Genomic DNA, 23,094 nt, shown 5'->3' with positions numbered 1-23,094 from the left:
ATTCATTTAGCCTTCTGAGCTTTCTGGGCAGACTTGGTGACCTTGCAAGCTCCAGCAGCCTTCTTGTCCACAGCTTTGATGACACCCACAGCAACTGTCTGCCTCATATAATGAACAGCAAAACGACCCAGGGGAGGGTAGTCAGAGAAGCTCTCCACACACATGGGCTTGCCTGGTACCATGTCAACAATGGCAGCATCACCAGACTTTAGGAACTTGGGTCCATCTTCCAGCTTCTTACCAGAAATGACGCTTTTGCTTTATTTATTTATTTTTCTTAACACAGTATGCTTTTTTATTCCCTCTCCCTATTCCTGTTTTCCCGGGGCCCTCCTCTGTGACGTTATGAGACTTATTGTGGAGTCATGAAGTCCTCAGTCAGTCCCAATGGAATAGTGGGGGGGAACGCGGGGGACCATTTACTCTGTGGCTTTTACAAACTTTCTTTATTAATAATTTGGGTTTCTTGTAGACAGCAATTGGACAGATCCAGCTTTCTGAGCCAAACTATTAACCTGTCTTTTTTTTTTAATTTTTTTGATTGGAAAATTAAGGCCCATGTATGTTTAAAGTTATAATTGTGAGGTGTGAGTTAATCCCTTTCATGTTGATGGCTTTATGGAGAATCATGTTGTTTTGGGATTTGCATAGTTTTAGGAGTAATCTAATTCTATTTGTTCCTTTTCTCCCACTTTGTGCATGTTGGTTCATCACCTGAGTGTGGAACATTACATACATTATTCTTTGTAGGACTAATTTTTTGCCATGCAATCATACAGCTGGTTTATGTCACTAAAGATTTTCTTTCACCTTCTATTATGAGGGATAGTTTTGCTGGGTATAGTAGTTTAGGTTGCCAGCCACAGTCATTTAATTTTTTAAATACTTCATTCCAAGATCTTTTGGTTTTAAGGGTTTTCATTGAAAAATCTGAGGTAATTCTGATGGACTTACCTCTGTGTTTTATGAGCTGTTTTTCCTCTAGCATATTTTAGTACTCTCTCCTTGTTTTCTGTGTTTACTTTTATGATTATTATGTGTCATAAGGTGTCTCCTCTCTGGCCCTGTCAAATTGTTGTCCTGTGTACCACCTGTATTTGGATCAGTCTTTCTTTCTTTTTTTTTTTTTTTTTCAAAAGATTTATTTATTTATTTATTTTATTTCACAGAGAAAGAAGGGGTGAGAAAGAGAGAGAGAATGAATGGGCACCCCAGAGCCTCCAGCCACTGCAAACAAATACCAACTGCCCTGTTTGTCTCTACCCTTGGAGATTGACACTCAGTTCAGCCCTGACTCACAATGTATAATTTTAGCCATTATTATGTGATTGCATGGAAAGTTTGCATTTCCATCCTAACTATGTGGAGAAGCTAATTGGAAGGGAAAAAAAAGTCCTCTCTTCTTCATGGTCGAGATAGTGTCTAGCCTTATATTATTCATCTAGCTGAAATAAATGTTATATTGGATTAATTGGTTGTACAGTATTTAATTTTACTTAGGAGCTTAAAATATTCCTTGACTTTCTGAATTCTACAAGAAAACAATCAGTGCCCTTTCAACATGAGAGAGAGAAAGGGAGAGAGAGAGAGAGAAGTGTACACTTTTATTTTCTCTAGTATAATTATAAAGTTATTCTTTTAACAGAATAATACCTTTCTCTCTTATCAACTGGAAATATAAAATTATATGCTTCTCCATTCCATTCTAGTCAACAACCAGATTGCTTTATGATAGTGACTTGCAGGTAACCTCACCCAGTCAAACAATTATATTGCTATGTGCAAGTGTGCTTTTAGTTTAAATATGGAAGTCACTTAAAGATTCATTTCTAGCAATTTTTATCCTGTTATTAAGTAAGATAGGGCTATATTCTTGGGAGCAATATGTGTGTTAACAAATCTACAACTCTAATTGTTAAGTCCTGTAAATTTAAACATAAAAATTCATATGTATTAGTGACTTCCTCATTTTCATGTTTTTATTGTATGCACTTTTATTTCTCACTTTCAATAAAAATGATTAATGTATATGATGCAAAGCTGACAGAGACCATATTAGGGGTGTTAAGGTAATAACCATATACTTATCTATAGAACTGTAATGTTTGTCAGACAATTTAAATATATAATTCATTTGGTAAAAATATAAAACATAGGGATGGAGAGATGACTTAGATGATAAGGTGCTTGCCTGTGAAGCCTAAGGTCCAAAATTTGTTTACCGAGTACTCATGTAACCAGATGGCTAAGGTGGCACATGCATCTGGAGCTTGTTTGCAGTGGCTAGTGACCTTGGCACACCTGTTATACCTCTATCTATCTATCTATCTATCTATCTATCTATCTATCTATCTATCTATCTATCTGTCTATCTATCTATCTGTCTCACTCTCTTTTTCTCTCTGTCTGCCACTCTGTCTAAAATAAGTACTTTTAAAAAAATCTTTAAAAAATAAAATATGTTGTGAAGATAAATTCACTTGAATGGAATTAGGAAGCATTTCCTCATTACAATGGGTCAAAATTGCTAAAGCCATTTAGTTTAGCAATTCAAATCTCTCAATGCACAAAAGAACCAATATCAAGGAGTTTGATATTAGTGTGGACTTCTGTGATTATTAAAAATTCTAAATCTGGAAAATCATGAGTCAATGAAACCCTTCAGTCTTTATAATGCCTAGTAAACTCTACAGCTCTTTTCATTAATAAAATATTATAAGCAAATAATTATTTTTAAAATAATTTCAATATTTTTTATAGAAAGAACACTCTTATTTCATATCCTTCTTACTCATTGTAAGTGGAAATGATTAGTAATTTGGGATTCATATATCAGATGTGATGCATCAATGACCTATATCATTGTTTATAAAATGTAGATTTTTTTTTAAAATCTATATCCCAGTAAAGACATTTCAAGGAAAATTGTTATTTTCATCTCCCTTCTGAAATCTAATCATCTTGCACAGCATCTAGTCTCACATAGTCTTTATGTACTTTTCTCCCCTAAAAGGGTTTAATTTGAACATTGGATTTTAATGTAACTATTTATTTCAGTTAACATTTGTTATTTTACAAAATAAGCAGTTTCATTATGGCATCTCCATTAATGCATATTATGCATTTTCACAATATTCACCCCTATTACTCTTAGGCCCTCTTCCTCCTTTACATTTTACCTCCAAGATAATACATACATTTAAAATGTGGTGCTTGATTTTATGCAATTAACATGTATAATTCAACATGTTGTTCTTTAGTTTTATCCATTACTTGCAAATATCATTACTTTTTTTCTGATTACAACTTCATTTAAAATGTATGTATAATTTTCTCTATCCATCCACTAATAATAATACTTACACTGATTTCCACACTTTGACTAGAAAACATAGTGCAGCAGTAAGCATGGATACATGGATTTTCATGTATCAAAGTTTTTAATTCTTTTGGGTATGTAAATAGAAACTTGCTGATCCAGGGGAAGTTCCAAAATGCCAAAAGTGACTGCCTCCCTTTCCCAGATCCAAGACAAGTGATACAAACCGCCAGTAAGAATGCAGGAACCTGTAGAATCAGGACCCCAAAGCTTACTTTGCACATCTTACTTTGGAATTCACTCTCAGTAACATCTTAGCACTTGGCCCCTGGATCTGACCACAGTGACACTTCCTCTAGGCATGCTGCCTTAGGCATGATCTTTAATTAAAAAAAAAAAAAATACTGGAGTGCATTAGGGGACTTACGTTAAAACTTCAACAATAGGTGAATTCCTCTATTTATCACTATCATTTACCTCCCCGAGGACTGAACATAAGTAGCTAATTTAGTTCAAAAATGATAATAACAAGAACAGCAATATCTTCCCAGTGCTAAAAAATCCATACTTTAAAAGTATCAGAAGTATTTCTCTCTCTCTCTCTCTTTTTCTTAGTATAATATTATGAAGGATAGATCCAAGAGGTTTGGAAATAGACACAAAGAATATATTCTAATTATAGATTATAATGGTTATAACTTAATCCTCATTTTATTATATTATTTGGATTCTTATGTTATTATATTGTTCGGAATATGAAAGCTTGGATATATTTATAACATACTTCTGATAAATATGCTAACCTAAGTCATTTTTATCACTTCATCTGGATTCGTCCTTGCATGTGTCAAAATGCTAAAGATTTTTCACACACTTTCATCTATAGAGTTGCTAGCTGAATCATTTGAGTTTCCTAACCTAATTAAAACTAAATCACATATGTTTGCAGTACTAACGTAACATGAAATTCCACTCCTCACAAACTTGGAATAGAAATACTCACCATTGTAAATTTGACTTGGATACTGTGGTAGCTTGAATGGATGTCCCTTACATATTAAGTTTTATTAAAGCTTCCTGGATTCCCAGCCATCTGGAAGGAGGAAGTGTCATTTGGTGATCTTAGGGTACAACATAACATTGTGATGGTGGATTGGTAATTCCAGTCTAAAGCTATGCAAAGTACCTGGGGTTCCTGAAGTGTACATGTTTGTGGTGTGGCTTTTATTTATTTATTTTTTTCTTGGCTTGGTGCTTCTCTCTTTGGACTAGTACAAGCAGGTCAGCTTCTTCTGCCATCATAGAACTTCCCCTGGATTTGTAAACTGTAATAAATCCCTTTTCTTATAAGTGTGATTCATCTGTAAGTTCATCTCAATGATGTGAAATTGTCTGTTACAGAAATTGTTACCTGAAGTGGGTTGAGATGAATCTGATCATTTGGATTTTGCTTTATTGGAACTTTTTTTCAGAAGGAACAGGAATGGGCTTGGTACTTGCAACTGAAGTTACCTTCAAGAGTGATAAACCAAGTATTATGTTCTATTTTTGTGGGAGTTTGAAATTGCTAAATGCAAAGAGAATTGACCTCAGAGGCTTGGCTTATGAACTTTCTAAGGGGAAAGAAAGCTGGAAGAGGGCTTTGTTGGAACAGGGCTATTGGCATAAGGGCTGGCTGCTTTCTGCCTTCTATGCCCAGAGAGTATGATCAAGGTTAAATTTATAATGGACTGATGTGCTTGGCAAAAGGTATAGGGCTGAAAAATTTAAGATTTTTAAGTAGGAATACATTAAGCAAGTTAAAATTACAGGCCCTGTAATTCCAATCTAAAGATGTTTACAAGTTAAAATTACTGATGCAACTATTGTTAAATATATTAGAAATCTTAAGAAAGATGGCCTATTTCATTAAAACAATGGTGGAGATGTCTCAGAAAAGACTGACAGAAATGCAAACTCTTTTGGAATAGAGTTGACTGGAGAAGGAACCTACTTTTCAAGGTTACCATTTATTTCTTTTTTTCCCCTGAATTACGAATATGTCTATGTCCTGCACATCTGGTATTGGTTTTAGAAGCAAGAAATATGCATGAAGTGGATATGAATTTCATACAGTTCCAGGAGCTGCTGCTGAGATGCAACATGAGGCATCAGGTCATGATGACCCTGATAGGCCGACAAAGCCATTTGAAGATGGACTGTAGTTCACATAGAGAACTGAAGATGTTTTGAATATACCAGGACTATGAAAGGGCTACCATGGAGGCTGTTGTCTAGGGATGTATATTTTCTTTGGATACTCAGCCCAGCTGGAGGAATGGAATTGGAAAATACAGAGTCTGTCAGTCACTGTTTCTTATATCAAACTTTAGTTGCAGGGGCTGGAGAGATGGCTTGGTGGTTAAGTATTTGCCTGTGAAGCCTAAGGACCCTGTTTGGAGGCTCAGTTCCCCAGTACCCACGTTAGCCAGATGCACAAGGGGGCACACACGTCTGGAGTTCTTTTGCAGTGGCTGGAGGCCCTGACACACCCATTCTCCCCCTTTTTATCTACCTCTTTCTCTCTGTCTGTTGCTCTCAAATAAATAAATAAAAATGAACAACAAAAAACTTTAATTGAGGAAGTTTTATGTTTGCTTTATGTTTGTTGAGTTTGTATTGTTCCTCTCTCTCCCTATTGTGCCTTAGAGCAGTTAAAAATGTTTGCTGGTTGCCTTTATATGTTGAAAGTATGTAATTTCCATTATTTTTTACAGGACTCACAGCTGAGAGACAGTCTTAAGTCTCAGAAGAAACTTGGGACTTTGAAATTTTCTTAAGTTGGTAAAAATTTCAGGGACCTTTGAATCTGGACTGAGTACAATTTATTATGTGAGATTGTAATGAATCTATGGGGGCCAGGTTTGGAATATGGTAGCTTGAAGGGATGTTCCAGATATATTTCATTTTATTATAGTTTCTTAGCTTTCCAGCTACCTGGCTGGATCAAGTGTTATTAGGCAGATCTTAGGGTCCAGCCAAAAGGTGTAGAGCTGGATTTCTAATTCCAGTCTAAAGAGATATGCAATGTGCCTGGTGTTCCTGAACTGTACTTATTGTGGTGGTCTTTTGGGAGTTTGGCATGGGGCTTCTCTCTCTGTTTGGACTTGTGGAAGGAGGCTAGCTTCTTCTGCCTTTATGGAAGTTCCCCTGGATCTGTAAGCTTCAATAAATCCCTTCTTCCATAACTGTACCTCATCTGGACATTCATCTCAGTGATGTGAAGCTGTCAATTATAGGTACTTCAATCAATTAATCTTAAAGATAAAGTCTTTTTAATTGGTTTACATTTCTAATGCTAAATTCATGAAAACTATTGTTAACTTATACTAGAATTTTATTCTATTTGTTTTTCTTTGTTATATCTAGATTATATATGTACTATTATGATTTGCTATTAATTCAATTTGAATTTGAATAAGTTCACACTAATGAATTGTCATTCGTCTCTTACATAAGCACTTTATTTGTTCAGTATTTAAATTAATAATACTTTGTAAAACTTGTCCAGTCTCTTTTACTTAGCCATTTATGAAAATCAAGTTTGTTCCAACAGCCCATGCCCTGATATGTAGAGTATAATCATATGTATATGTATTAGCTGGACAGAAAACTATAAAATATTGCCTAGCTATATTTTTCCACAATTTTCAGTGTGAAGCAGATTTTTAAAAGAAAAGTCTAATATTAAAGCAATATGCATAAATAAAATTGGCTGAATTGTTTTAGTACAACTGTTTAGTAAAAATAAGATTATTCAACAAGTCTCTTAGCTTTAACATCTAGACCTATGGAGCTATTATTTACAGTTCTGGCAGGTAAAGCTACTGGATAACTACCACAACTATGTACTATTCTCTTTTCTCTTGAATAGCATATGCAAATTGTGGAACAAGTTTGCTGAAGGGAAATGCTCTAATAAGATTCAGTTCTGCTAATGTGTAAATTCTGTAATAAAGGGAACATTCAAAATTCATGTTTTAAAATTTTTCTGTGTGCCTCTTTCAATTTCAGTACAAAATAATGTCAGTTCCTTTACAGGGACAAAATTGACAAAAAAAATGAATAACATATCTTTTGAATAGTTTTAAAAGAGAAGAAATATGTGATCCCTGACAATTAAGCCTAATGAGAGATTGAATAAGTAATTACTAATTAATCTGTTAATATAATTTTAACTCCTAGCATGATAAAGTAAAATATATCTATAGTATTGTCCAGACTATTTTTTATAATCTACTCTCTGAAAGAATCACATACATGCATGTATTTTCCTTACACATTGATAAAATCTTATGCATAACCATTTTAATCATTTCAGAGAATTTTAAGCATCTCTTAATTATAACACACAATGATGCTACAAATCCTTATTGAATATTGTTGGATAAGATCTATCGTTACTATGAAAAGATTGAGTGTGTAGGAAGAATGAAATCTATTGATAATTCTTTAACTACTGTGTATATAATCAGACCTTAGAAGCTTATACTTAAATCAATTTCCACAAAACTGCTGTACTACCAAGAAGGGCCAGAATAGATTTATTTCCTTTGTATTTTCTGTAATCTTTCTACACATTAATGTAATTATGTTTATCTATATCTCTATGGGAAATTAAAAGACAATGTCATTAACATATAAAATGTTCTAATATGATTAAGATTATATTTAATGCAGCAGTAATTATTTCAAGCCAACAGACATCAGAGTGATTCCTAAGATAAGAAGTGTTTCAGAATTTCCTACAGCTTAAAAAAATGCATGCTGACTTTAGAACTAAGAAATCAACTATTTCATTATCTCACCCTGACAGAGGGCTACTAGCTGTCAGCTAAACCAGGGGTAGATCAGCTGTTGGCAGCAGGACCTGCTCTCTCACCTGGTATCAGCAGGGACATTGGCCTGCATATGGAAAATATAGGTAGTGGTCTTAGTAATATATATGTCATGTACAGGTTGTTTCATGACAGTATTTTTATTGATATTTTATTTTGCTGAATGTACAACAAATTAATATGGACTTAAAAAAACTGATGATATTTTTGGAAGATGGAAGAGATGACATATCCACTACATAGGTACTTGCTTCAAATTCACTATGGTTCACTGCCATAGAAAGCCATCTCATCATTCCCAGATCAAAAAGAAATGTATAGGAATTTAGCAAACTAAAATATTCTCTGTCTGCAATTTATGTATGTTTTTTCTTACATGGAAAATATGTCAGTCATCCATGTCTCTCTGACGTTTTACTTGGTTTTGTTGTTAGGGTTGGAATCCAAATAGTTTTGTTCTAAAGCATATCTAATACATAGTCTTTTGTGCTGATAAATGGAGAAGTTAACTATTCCCCTTTCTTTGACTTAATTATGCACTAGACACATTTATGAACAAATTCACAGCCTTAGAATGTAGATTATATTTGCCTTCTAAAGTCAGGGAATTTTCCTATATAATATGAGACACATGACTCAGTATCTTCCAATTATAAATGATTAATATGCAAAGTTGGGTTTCTTCAGAAGCTTTTCAATTAAAATTTATTTTGTTGTTTGACTTTTGGGTTATTCTCTCCATCTTCCTCCTCCCCTGTGCCCTTGCCCCCAACAGTGTCCTTTATGTTTCTATGTCACATATGATCTACTTCCCTTCAACTTTCTGAATACTTCCTATACCCTTCCATCACATATAATCCCTACACTGCTTTACAGTTTTATTTAACAGTGTCTTCACTGATATCAGAAAACACAGTCCCCATCCTCATTGTCTTTACCATTGCTAAGCAAGATATTTCTCAGTAACCTATTGCTAGATTGAAACTATCCTCAAAATATTATTTTCCAATAAATTATCAGGCATTTGTGTCCTAAATCTGAATGCTATGAAGTAAGTTCTTCCTAATTTGTCAAGTCCCACTGTTTTCTGCTATTAGTAGGTAGGTAGGGGAAGGACTGGAAAATAATCCCTTCCTCATATGGGTAAGGCTCTAGGTTCAATTCCCAATACTACAAAAAATAGTTGATATCTTGTGGGGGAAATTACATTTTTGTTTTAAAGCTTTTTTTTTTTTTTTTTTTTTTTTAGGGTAAACCAGAACAGAACAATTAATAAAAATGGTGGTCCTTAATGATTTGATAAATGATGCTATTCCACAGTTTTCCAATATGCTTTCTAGTGAAAAGGGTAAATAATGGTCAATGTTGCCATGGGGTTATGATAAAATTTATAACAGAAACAAAATGAACCATTGGTTTGTATAGCAAGCAGAATACCTTATAAATGTGAGTGAAAGGATCATATTAAGGGCAATGACAAACTGAGTTAGCTGTTTTGAAAGGTCAGACAGAACTTAATGAACTATGTTATTTAACCAGATAATAAATAAAGTGATATATTATAGTCATCCTTGGAAAGAATAGTAGATATTCGTGAAAAATTGTTCTTGGATTAAAATATAAATTTGACACAGCTACAATGGAGTTAAATCAAACATTCTGTTATATCTCTTACAAAAAGTAATATTTAGAGAAAAAAACACAGTAATTCACAAAGTGAGGGATTGGGAAAATGTGAGAATTTCGAATTTCTCTAGTCATCTTAAATACATCATTTATAAAGAAACAGCTCTGTCCTTATGCTAAAGCTTTTCCTCACCTGGTGTTCAGTTAGAAGTCTAAGCTACCAGAATTGTATTTAATAATCAACCAACATTATACAATCCTAACTTTATTGTCCTCATTATATCTAAGAGGGGAAAATTGAAACAGATCACAGGCAAAATCAGATGATAATATCTCTAGTGAGATCAATAAGGAACTCAAATAGTTGAGTAATTAAGGTTGACAAACATCAGAGTACATGTAGGAATATATGGAGGATACAATATTTGGTACACAACAACACATATTTGGGTTAGTATTGATCTAAGGGCAAATGAGCTATTACAATTTTGTATTTTGTAGTTTGTCAAGGACACATGGAAATGATGCTTAAATCATTTCTTAGGCCTTGCAAAAGTATTTAATGGGTAATGAAACTTAGTATTCAGACATTAATAGAAGACAATGGCAGAGTTACAATATATATTAAATCTGATTAAAAAATATGTTATTAACTTATTTGCAGCAGAGAGAGACAGAGAGAGAATGAATGAATGAAGGAAGGAATATTTCTCTGATGTAAATGTTAACAAGCTTTAGATGTTTGCACCGCTTTGTGTATCTGGCTTTATGTGGGTACTGGGGAATTAAACCTAGACCATCAGGTTTTGAAAACAAGTGTCTTTAACCACTGTGCCATCTCTATAATCCAAATCTTATTCTTAGCATAGAAAATCTGCAAAAGAAATGTTTCCTATGGAAAAATAAAATAATATCCCAACCGGGTGTGGTGGTGCACACCTTTAATCTCAGCACTTGGGAGACAGAGGTAGGAGGAGTGCCATGATTTCAAGGCCACCTTGAGACTACATAGTGAATTCCAGGTCAGCCTGAGCTAGAGTGAGACCCTACGTCAAAAAAGCAAACAAAAAAATAAATAAAATAAAATCCCAGGAAACATCTCTTCCACCAGTAATCACCAATTGTTAAGGTATACACAGAGGTCTCCAAAGATCTAGGGATGCTTTATTTCCTCGTCTATGGTTGACACTCAAAGATGGTACCACAAAAAATGGATGCTAATACCAGTGGCATGTATAATGCATCTGAAGAAGTGGGACAGAGACACAAGTAATCCCATACAACTGTCATTATAAGCATCAAGATTAAAGATGTATCCAGGTGCTTTAACTCACAAAGGTCTATGGTAATTAATAATAAATCATGATGTTCTTAGTGTTGAGACAGATGGAAAACTAATTAGAGTGTTAATTAATTTCTATAACTAGGAAAAAATGTAAAGCTGCTTAACAGATGGTTTAGTATTGCTGATAATATAAAGTGAGATCTATACCCAGTTTTAATATAAAAGCCAGAAATTTTTGCCATCAAAAGAGAAATTCACATAGATTTATAAGCTATTAAGAATGCTATCATACAATGAACAAAAATGAAACATGCCCCATCTTGGGTATATTGTGATCATTGGTAAGAGTAAATGTGTGATTATGCTAAATAAAACTTGACATGTTCAAAGCCACAATAACTCCCACTGAAGCCTGGAGAGATAGGTAAGCAGTTAAAGGTGCTTGCTGAAAATCCTTCCACTCTGTGGTTAAGAGCAAATCAACTCTTACTAAAGTCTATACTGGACATCTTCAGAGGCTGGCCAAGAATACTAGGGTATATAAAATTAAAAAGAAGCTAGCCACATTTACTTATTTCACTCAACTTTGTTCCTTAAATATTCTCTGGGGAGAAAAACTAAAGACTTGAAAATTTTGAAGTGTATCATAATTTACACACACAAACACACACACACATACAACACACAGTAGGAGATTAATTCAATCATTGAGTATGTTGAAAACTACATGTATAATATTCAATCTTGTCATTCAGCTTTTTACTCTTACTAGTACTTAGCAAATAGCTGGGCCAGGATGAGGTAATATTATCTATATACAAATTTGTAAGGTTCCCTATGTTTGCCAGGCAGAATTTTCTTCATGTGAATCAACATTGCCACTTTAATGATTTCTAAATTCAGAAATGAGAAATAATTAACACATTGTGGCATATCTTGACCAATGTTACATGGATGATGGTAGAATACCTTTCCTGTCCTTTGCTTTTATTGACTACATTTCATATGGTTCTGCAAAGGGATTAGGATTGAATGTCATCTTACCCTGAGTAAAGGGCTTGATAATGCCTCAGGGTTTGTTTTTCCTTCAGTTTGATCTAACTCATTTTTGCTTCCCACATTTGATGAAGGAATTAATTCTAAATATTCCAATATATGACATATGCAGTCATAAAAAAATAATTTATAATTACCAAATGCTAGACTGTGTTTTCTTGCCCTGTATTCTGCTGGGCAGTAATATGGAAGACTTGCTAATTTTAAAATTTATTCAGAAATTTATCCAAATATTTATTTTATAGCACACTTGCTATTTTCTCAAACTTGGTCAGTTAGTATTAAAGAACATAAGACAATAAGCTACTTTTAGGGAAGAGCCTCTAAATATATTTTAATATTCAAGCATCTTCCTATCAGCAAAGGATTAAAACTAACATTTATGTCTGACAGAGAATTACAAAATCTCAAATACCCCATTCTCCTCTCATACAACAGAAAATTGTTCCTAGATTAAGACCTTACACAACATTGAATAATTAAATCAGGTACATTGGAGTCAAAGATCATATGCTTGATGACAATTTACTAATACAGGATACATGTAAAACATTTCCCTTGAAGAAATATAAGAACTTAATATAATTAGTTCCTGCTTAAATACCCTTCCTCTATTTGGTAAAGTGCACTTATGTTTCAACTTTAACAAGATGTTGGCTTAGAATAAGACTTGCAAATATATTCCTACACAAGGTAAGTTACTTGGTATTATGTGATATCCTTATCTTTTTTTGCTAAGTAGAAAGTTGTAGGTATACATCATATATTAGTACAATCATTTCCATCCTCCCTGCCCCATACTGCTGAGGGCCTTCCTTGGTGGGATTGCTGATATTCCCCTAGGTTTGTGGGTTGAGAAATGAGAGCATCAATGAGTCTTTCTAAGGGCGGGGATGCAGTGCTCCTGGACATTGCCTTCCACTCTGTGCCTCTTACATAGAATAACTTTATCTTAAATCTCAGGAAGCCATTAGAATATGACAGTATTTTTTTCTAGCCACTCAGCTCATAGACCCTAATATATTACATGTAAGAAGTTTCTTCTTCAACTCCTGACCATTATTGCTTTATGTTTATGAGGATTTCTGGCTTTTAGAATGTTTAATATAATGTTTCCTTAGGTTTGTTTTTCTTTAACATGCACTTACAGCGGTAAGAAGATATAAATTACAGACCTTTTGGGTTTTGGCAGACCTGTCTTTATGGCTCTTCCACTGATAGCACATGAAGGTCTCTTTCTTGTGCCTGTAATTTTTACATGCAGAGGTCACTCATAGCAGATATCACCTGCATCCTGAAGTCTCTACTGCATCTTAAGTTTTACATTGATACAGCCTTATATTTTATTTTGAATTTACAAAGACAAGAAATATATTTCTGTTTATGTAAGCTATAGATTTTTCTTGTTGTATATATTTAAAATCACACAAATGGCCTAAAGCAGTCAGTCACCAATAGCCTGAAGTAGAGGAGACATATGTGATATTTAGAGAAAAGTTGGAGCTTCATATAGGAGAAATATTTTCAAAGGTTATATTTTTCCTAAACCTTCTCATTCAATTGACACTTGGGCTGGAGAAATGGCTTAGGAATTAAGGCACTTGCTTGCAGTGGTAAGGGACCCAGATTCAATTCCCCAGTATACAGGTGAGCCAGATGCACGTGGTGGCACATGCATATGGAGTTTGTTTACAGTGGCTACAGGCCTTGGTGTGGCTATTATCTCTTTCTCTCTATGTCTTTTGCCCTACCTAAAATAAATAAAAACAAAAATATTTTAGAAAATTAAAAAAGAAAATTGATAATCCACAATAATCACAGAAAACATGGGAAACACTCCTCCTCCTCTTGTCCCATCCCCTAGAGATATCTGACCAAACTCAAGAGCATCAAAATGATTTATATTTTTATTTGTACAAATTCAAGACCATCAAACTCATAGCATTCTATATTATCCTTGAAAATTTTATTTAATGATGAGACAGTATAACTCTACTTCCTAAAGGCAGGATGGAAATTTGTGCTAGATTGTGCACTCTCCTTTTAGCATAGATGATCATGTGGTCTATAACATGTTGCCTTATGAATAAATGATGTTGGTAATCAACACAATATGTTCTATAAATTCACAAAACTCCTGCATAATTTCTGATCTATATGTGTCATCTATCAAATATAAAAATATCATTCAACAAAATAAAGTAGCACATTAATATATATGTTTTATATCTATAAAAATAGAAATAACCTGTTACAGAGTAGCACAGTATTTGGTTGAGTTTTCATATTTGACAAAATCCTAAGCCTTCTTGAATTTGTAAATTTTTTAATGACATTGGAAAGTATATTAAAAACATGGCTTGAGGGCTGGAGAGATGGCTTAGCAGTTAAGCGCTTGCCTGTGAAGCCTAAGGACCCCGGTTCCAGGCTCGGTTCCCCAGGTCCTACGTTAGCCAGATGCACAAGGGGGCGCACGCGTCTGGAGTTCGTTTGCAGAGGCTGGAAGCCCTGGCGCGCCCATTCTCTCTCTCTTCCTCTATCTGTCTTTCTCTCTGTGTCTGTCGCTCTCAAATAAATAAATAAATAAAAATTAAAATAAAAAAAAAAACATGGGTTGATATGTGCTCACTGCTTTCAGCTAGACATTATCAAGCAAAAATAATTTATTTTCAAACTAAATGATCTGAAAATCAGGTAGGATAAGAGATTTAAATCCTCAACAATAAACATCTATTGTGCCAATCCAAAGCTGAATAGTGAATATTATCAACGTCTTGGAGAAGGGCCCTCAGGGAAAGGGAAATGGGCTGTATGGGGTGAGAAGATCTAGAATTTAACCTTTTATAAACAAAAATAAAATTATAATATATATTATATATACAATATATATATAGAAATATACATATATACACACATATGTGTGTGATGAAGTATTATACTAAAATATTTCTTTATGATGTATAATAATAAAAATGGTATAAGTAGACACACATATGTAATTTTTCACCATATATACCTTGTAACTTTTATTCTTTATATGTCACCAAATATATACCCTTAAACCTAAGGATATTTAAAACTAGTAATGTGAGCCAGGCGTGGTGGTGCACACCTTTAATCCCAGCACTCGGGAAGCAGAGGTAGGAGGATTGCTGTGAGTTCAAGGTCACCCTGAGGCTCCATAGTGAATTCCCGCTCAGCCTGGGCTAGTGAGGCCCTACCTCGAAAAACAAAAACAAACAAACAAAAAACTAGTAATGTGATTTACTACATAAAGGAAATCATCCCATACAATTACAGAAAACAAAAGTAAAAAATAATATGGGAAAAAGAACAGGACAAATATTTTTCAAAAGAATGCATACAAATGGTTAGCATGTATATGAAACAAATGTCCACAATTATTAATTATGATTAAAATGCAAGTTAAAACCACAATGAGCAATAATGCCATATGTACAAAAATGGATACCCTGAAAATAAAGAAAGACATAGTAAATACATAGCCATCATACATTATTGGTAATATTGGTAATCAGTATTGACATTGTTAAAAACAGTTTGAGGTTTCTGCACAACTAAATATAGTTTTATTATATCATTCTAAATTACTCCTTTTGGATATATGTCTTCAAAGACTGAGATCAGTACTTTGAGAAGGAATCTGGGGCAGTATAAGTAATATATGCCAGGCAAAGAAAAATAGATAACACATTATCTACATATATATGGATTCAAGAAAAGTTGAAACTATAAAAATACACAGTAGGTAGGTTTTCCAGATGGCGACCCATGCTTGCCATGTATGAGGTAACCATGGGAACTGGGCACAGTTAGAAACGCTCTGCCACTCCGCTTTTGCTCAGCCTTCCTGTGGGCCAGTCAATACAGGACCTCTGAAAATGAAAAAAAAATATATTTACTACAGGATGAGGTTGGAAAGAGAAGGGTGATGTTTATTGAAAATAAAATTTTTCAATTAGACAGAAGGAATTATTTTTAGATCTGTTGCCCAGTATAACAGTTCAGTAAATATTATTGTATTTTCAAAATTGCTGAATAGATAATAAATATTCTCACTTCAAAAGAATGTAAACATGCCAGTCATGTGACTAGTCTCAAGATCATTCCACAATGAACATGTGCATCAAATTACCATTATGTAACCCATCACTTTGATTGCCAACTACAATAGCATTTTAAAAAGCCTTCTAGAGTGATGGGAATTATCTGTAGTCATCCTTTTACAAAGATACTATCACAGTTAATGGATTGAGACAGTAATTTTTTGTTGTTGTCGTTCATATGAGAAAGACAAAATGGTATGGTCCAAATTTTTCTCATTAATGTTAGTTTATGTTATTTAGCTGTTATGTCAATAACAATATATTCTAAAGTTCCAGTTAATTATTTCATATTATACAAAGGCTACCTATACATTTGCATATTGTATCTATTATGAAACATAAAATTGTTATTAAATTCAAAATGATAGAATTTTTATAGTTGAATTAACTCCCCTCATTTATATTTTACATTGGTTCATATATTTTTCATGTTTTTCTTTTATCTTTTATATGCTCTATAACTTATGAAAGAATACTCTGTCCCCGAACTTTAAATATGCTTATATTTCTAATTCTAGTAGAAAGTTAAATCACTAGTGAATTTTAAAGTTGTATTTATGTACATAAAACTTCTTTCCTTCCTTCAAATCCCATAAAATTTTTATAACATTCTCACTTCACATTATTTCTCTTTCCTTCCAAATTTCTAATGGTGATCATTTTTCTCTGCATGGATTAACTTAAGTTAGTATTTATAATAACTCTTACACTAAATGTGATGGTACTTGTGGTAATTTGAAGATGAAAAGGCTGGTGAAGCTATTGGAAGTTGGAATGTGGTTTGCATGGAGACCTGAAGATTTTTTTTGGATATACCAGGACTGTGTATGGGCTACCGTGGAAGCTGTTGGCTTTGGAAGGAAGGTTTTCTGGCCACTCAGCCCTGATGGAGGGGCAATATCCAAAAATCTGGAAACTATCAGTCACTGTGTATAATATCAGACTTTAACCTCCATTGTTTGATGTTTGCTTGATGATTTTTGCCTTGACCCACTTTCTTCTTGTTATGTCCTATAGCAGTTGAAAATGTTTACTCTGGGCCTTTCTATGTTAAAAGTGTGTAACTTGTTTTGAATTTACCAGATTCACAAGTAAGAGACTGTCTTAAATCTCAGATGAGACTTGGGACTTTGGAGCAACCTTTAAGTTAGTAAAGACAATGGGATCTTTGAATTTGGACTAAAAACAGCATACAATGAATGCTGGTTATAAATTTATTGGGGACAAGGGAAAGAATATAGTACTTTGAATGGATGTCTCCTAATAGATTCAGTTTAATTCAAGTTTATAACTTGGTGTCATTGGAGGTGGATCCAATACAATAGTCCAGCCCTAAGGTGTGGTGGTGCACCCAAATTCCATCTTAAGACATGCAGAGTGATTGAGGTCTGCCTGGATTTCCTGGAATGTGCTTGCTTGTAGTTGTAAGTGATTCTTTTGCTCTCTGTGTGGACATAGGAATAGGGCTCAGCATTATACCGCCATTATGGGACTTCCCCTGGATCTGTAAGCTTCAAATAAATTCCTTTCCTCCAATAGCTGTATCTGGTTTGGAGATTCATCCAGGCAGTAACAAAGCTGACTGAGACAGTATTCATACACTGAGCAAACATGGGAATACATAAAAATAAAAATATGTTATTTTTGACTACTTGAGTTTGAAGTAAAAGCAAATGAACAATACAAAAAGGTAATAATTGTATTGGTCTGATTAGCTGTAAAGCATTCTGAAGCCAAAGTCTGAAGGAAAGTTTTGAGTACACTTCTCATTGAAGGAAAAATACCACCTTCTGCATCTGGCTTATATGGGTCCTGGAGACTTGAACAGGGATTCTTTGGCTTTTCAGGTAAACACCTAAACCACCAAGCCATCTCTCCAGCCTTTATCACCCCCAATGCTCAGGACAGGTAGAAAGGATGAATCAGAACTTGAAGGAGACTTTTTTTTTTTTAATTTAATTTATTAGTTTTCTTTTCAGTAAATACAGGCAGTTTGGTACCATTATTTAGGCTCATCTGTGATCTACCCCCTCCCATTAGACCCTCCTTATTATTGAAAATGGGTCGTGCATTGTGGAGTTAGCCCCCAGTTATTAGTATGATAAATGTCTCTGAAAACCATGACCCAACATGTAACTCTGACATTCTTTCCGCCCCCTCTTCAGCAAGATTTCCCTGAGCCATGTTGGGTTCATTTTTGGTCTGCTTCAGTGCTGAGGTGTTGGGGGCCTCTGAGGCTCTGGCTCTCTGATTTGGTAGGAGTTGATTTTTCTCTGCATTGATCTCCTTCCCCTTTGTGCTGGTATCCAGTTCACAGGAAAATATCACCCTTGCTTATTTCGCCAGTTGTCCTTAGTTTCAGTTGGGCCCCTTCTGAGGTATGTTGGGGCAGCTCTCTTCTTAGGATCTGCATCTATCTGGAAAAGAGAAGCAGATTCTCCAACGGAGAGTAAGTTAGCACCCAGAAAATTGAGATAACACTTACTTTTTTTGATAGACAGTTTGATAGGTGTAGGCCCTCTTATACCCCGTGATTGATGGTAGCTTGATATTGTAGAGTGGGCTTGTGTTTGGGTATGGTTCTGACTTGTTTCCCAGCTCCAGCTAAGGGTCTAGTACCACTGAGTGGATCAGTTAGCCAAATCAAGAGCAATTGATTCCTCACCATGGCTGTGTACCACTATTGCACTTGTGTGGGTATCACATCCGGTTAATTGTTGCTACTTAGGTTAAACAATGTGTTGCTTGGACAGATCTTGGTCACTTCCCCCAGTCGCCTATGTAGCGCCTTCTGGCACTAGACACGCTGACTGTCTGGGGACTGACTCTCTCCTGGCTTCCAGCCATGTCATTCCATTTTACGTGTCAGCTGCGTATGGAGTCTTCAGCAATAGGGTCTTACCACTGGCCTTTGGTGGGTCATCAATTACTCTGACAGAAGTTTCACTAAATAAACGCTAGAAACCAGTGAAGGATGGGTGGGACTCCTTCCCTTTGCCCTGTTAAGGGCTAAGGTGTGCCCCTTATGTGAAAGGAACTGTTCCATTTAAAATTATGTATGTAACCTCTCCCCCCTCCCTCCCCACATCCTACCCAGATGGGTCTTGAACATATAACTGACTTTAATAATGAAAGGCTTCTTTCTATCCAAGTCTTACAAAGAGTCCGGGAGTCCATTGTTCCAGCAATCAAGGCTACTTTTCAGACATACCCTGTGTGCCCCCAAGCCTTTCAGCTCAGCTAGAGTTCTGGATCAAGAGACACCATAATGACAAAAGTGCACAGGAAAGTCAAAAGAGCCAAAAATGTGGCTTTTATTTTCTACTTTTTACTGACAATAGGTGAGAAATCATATGTGAGAGCAGGTTTGTCTTTCCAATATTGTCAATGAGAACTTTTCTTTGTATGACTGAAAACTGAAAACTCTTCATGCATGACTCACTTTTGGATTCGTGAGAATCAAGAATGATTCAGTATCAGTGTTTTGCATAGAGTTTAGTTAAAGTTTTTCCCCAGGGAACTTGCAAAAAAAATTATTTGAGGGACTGGAGAGATTGCTTAGTGGTTAAGTGCTTGCCAGTGAAGTTCGTGGCTCAGTTTCCCAGTGCCAACATAAGCCAGATGCACAAGGTGGCACATATATCTGGAGTTCATTTGCAGTGGCTGGAGGCCCTGATGTGCCCATTCTTTCTCTCTCTCTTTCTCTCAAATAAGTAAATAAATAAAATAAAAAATAAAAAAATAATATTTTTATTATATTAGGGTCTTCTGCATCTTCTAATATGACCCCCTGGACCAGTCCTGTTAGCTATTCTCTGAAGATAAGCATAAATTTAATGTTCTCCTGAAGACTGGACACTGCCAAAGCTGATTCTGTAAGGGTGTTTCTCTATCAAGATCAGATTCATGCTGAAATGAAGCACATAAACACACAGAAAGTAGATGTTTGTTGATTATATCTGACATTCTTCTAATCCTCACATGAGTTGACTTCACTGAAATGGTGTGAATTTTCTGTTCATATATGTTTTATTTTTTAGATAGGGTCTCATTCTAGCCCAAGCTGACCTGTAATTCACTATGTACTTTCACAGTGACTTCGAACTCGTGGTGATCCTCCAATCTCTGCCTCACAAGTGCTGTGATTAAAAATGTTTGCTACCATGCTCAGCACTTATCCAGATATTTTAATATCATTAGGAATGTACAACTGTAGGGATTATGTGTGCTGTTGTTAAACTGCTGGGTGCTCCTAGGCAACCATACACTCTTTTATCTGGCATAAAACATGATTTGACCGAGAGAAGCAATGATCTATAAGTGGGTTGCTCTATATTGACTTAGGCTAATTGCACTGGTGAAAGTAGGCTTTGCACAACACAGAATATATTTCTAGCACAGACAAGCATCATTTTAGAGCAGAGAAAAATACTTACTTATGATCAAATATCCAGAAAAACTAACCAACACTTTAAGAATGAGTCGATGAAAGTCATTGTGAAGAAATGATGTTACCTGGAATGCAATTGTGTAATATCTTATCTGAATATGCAATTAAAAACACATTTTCCCTATGTCTATTGCTTTACTATGGATTTCTCTCTTGTATGATTTATACTCCTGTGTAAAACACTTTCATAACTTAAAATTTTGAAGTAAAGGTTCTAAGGATTTATCTTTGCTACATAAAGGGAAATTTGTGCATAAGATATATTTTTATCATTCTCTCCAAAGACGTAAATTTCTTTAGAGATTGAAAAAGACATAAAACATGCTACATATAAAGAGTTCTAATGGCTCCCTTTGGGATGGTGTTTAATTTTGAAAAAGTTATGGATCCTGTAAGAGAGCTCATGCCAAGAAGCCATAACTTTCAGTACAATCAATGAGATACTCAATTGATAGGGTTGGGGTGGAGACATGAAACTTCCACATAAATTAGAATGGCTACACTAAGGCATCCAGGAAGAAGGGAACATGAATCAGCAGGCTAGGCTGCTTTTGCATTGTCATTCAAATCTCTACAAACTTTACATATCACCTTCTCACACCAAGGGAGCACTTTCTCCTTAAACCCTATCTCATCCTTTCATATCCTCCAGAGTAATAACTGCTACAATTTTATCAGTAGCTAATACATGTGAGTATATATGCGCACATATGCAGCATATATTAACATATATATTATATATAATATATATAAATTATATATAATAATATATTATATATATTATGCATAATATATATTAACATATGTGTATCTATCTATCTATCTATCTATATATATATATAAAGAGAGAGAGAGAGAGAGAGAGAGAAAGAAAGAAAGAAAATTAGTCTTGACTCTGAATACTTAAGCATAGCATGCTTGAGTTTAATTAGTTCTTAATTTGTGTGCACAGCTGTAAGTGAAGATATATGAGTAAGATGCTAGAGATAGATGATATACACATGGTAGATAGATGATAGATAGATGATAGGTAGAGAAATAGAGGATAGATAAGATATATATATATATATATATATATATATATATATATATATATATATATATATAAAGTTATGCATGTTCATTTCAATAGACCATTTTTATATTGTATTAATTATTTTTATAGCTTTTCACTTGATTGATTGGTCAAGTCTCATTAAACAGTAACTCAGTTGTACAATCTCAATATCTTCCTCTTGTGCTTAGTGAAAAGCTCTGTGTCACAGACCTATATGAAATTGGCTTTCTTCATTAAGTAATATTTCTTTCAACATACTTATAAAATCCCATTGTTACTGAATCTTAACAAAATACTTTGGACAGGGAAAATATATCTTGGCAAAATTTTCAATGAATTTCAATGTATTGCAATATTACCATATTATGACAAAAATATCTAAATTTGGGCATGAATCTAAAAACTGATACACTCAAAGATATTCTACAGAGAAATTTTCTTGAAATGTGAGAACAGATGAAGTCCAAAGTCTGACTACTTGATAGGAGAATAAATAACAGGATATTAATACCATCTATGCTCCTTAAAAGATATGTTGAATATTTTCTCCAAAAGGCTTGTGAATACAAGGTTAACTGATGCACATTCAAAGAAACAAATACACAATTATAAAATCAAAACAACAGTAAATAAAAATATGCCGACTGTTTGAGAGTATAAAGCAAGTCTTTGATAAGCACTCAAACATTATTGATTCCACTGGTGTTCTTCTTGAAGCAGTATGATCTGATTTGGAATCTGATTAACTAAGACACAAAAAGGATTAACCTCCACCTCTATCACTGAAGGAATGCACTTGCCTAATAGTGTAATCATGTATTGATAAAATAACAGAAGAAATACCTCTACATAGATAATTCTATAGCTTTAAAAAACCAGATTTGTGGAAAGTAAAAAGAATATTGAGAGGTTTCTGGTGGTACAAAGAGTGGACAAGAAACTGTGGAAAGCTAGAATGATAAAAAAAAAAAAAAAAAAAGAAAGAAAAAGAAAAGAAAACTGACCAACTAGAATAGAGCCTTGAGCCACGGGCTGTTCATCACTACTGGGGGAAAATCCGAATTTAGTGAGACTCTTTTTAAAAATCAACTAAGCTGACATCTGAGGATATATGTCAGTGGTCGATATCTTACTTAGCATCTGTGAGTTCATAGGTTCAATACATAGGATAGTTCTCCTCCCAACATTCCTAAAGATCTGCAACTAATATCCTTTCCTATGTTCCTAAAGATAGTAGTCATATTGATATTATGAGAAGGTGTTTAAGACAAGACCCAAAATTTACTGAATAAATACA

Source organism: Jaculus jaculus, chromosome 5, assembly GCF_020740685.1.
Source record: "Jaculus jaculus isolate mJacJac1 chromosome 5, mJacJac1.mat.Y.cur, whole genome shotgun sequence".
Taxonomy (NCBI): domain Eukaryota; kingdom Metazoa; phylum Chordata; class Mammalia; order Rodentia; family Dipodidae; genus Jaculus; species Jaculus jaculus.
The sequence above is the reverse complement of the archived record's forward strand: the minus strand, read 5'-3'. Positions refer to the sequence as shown.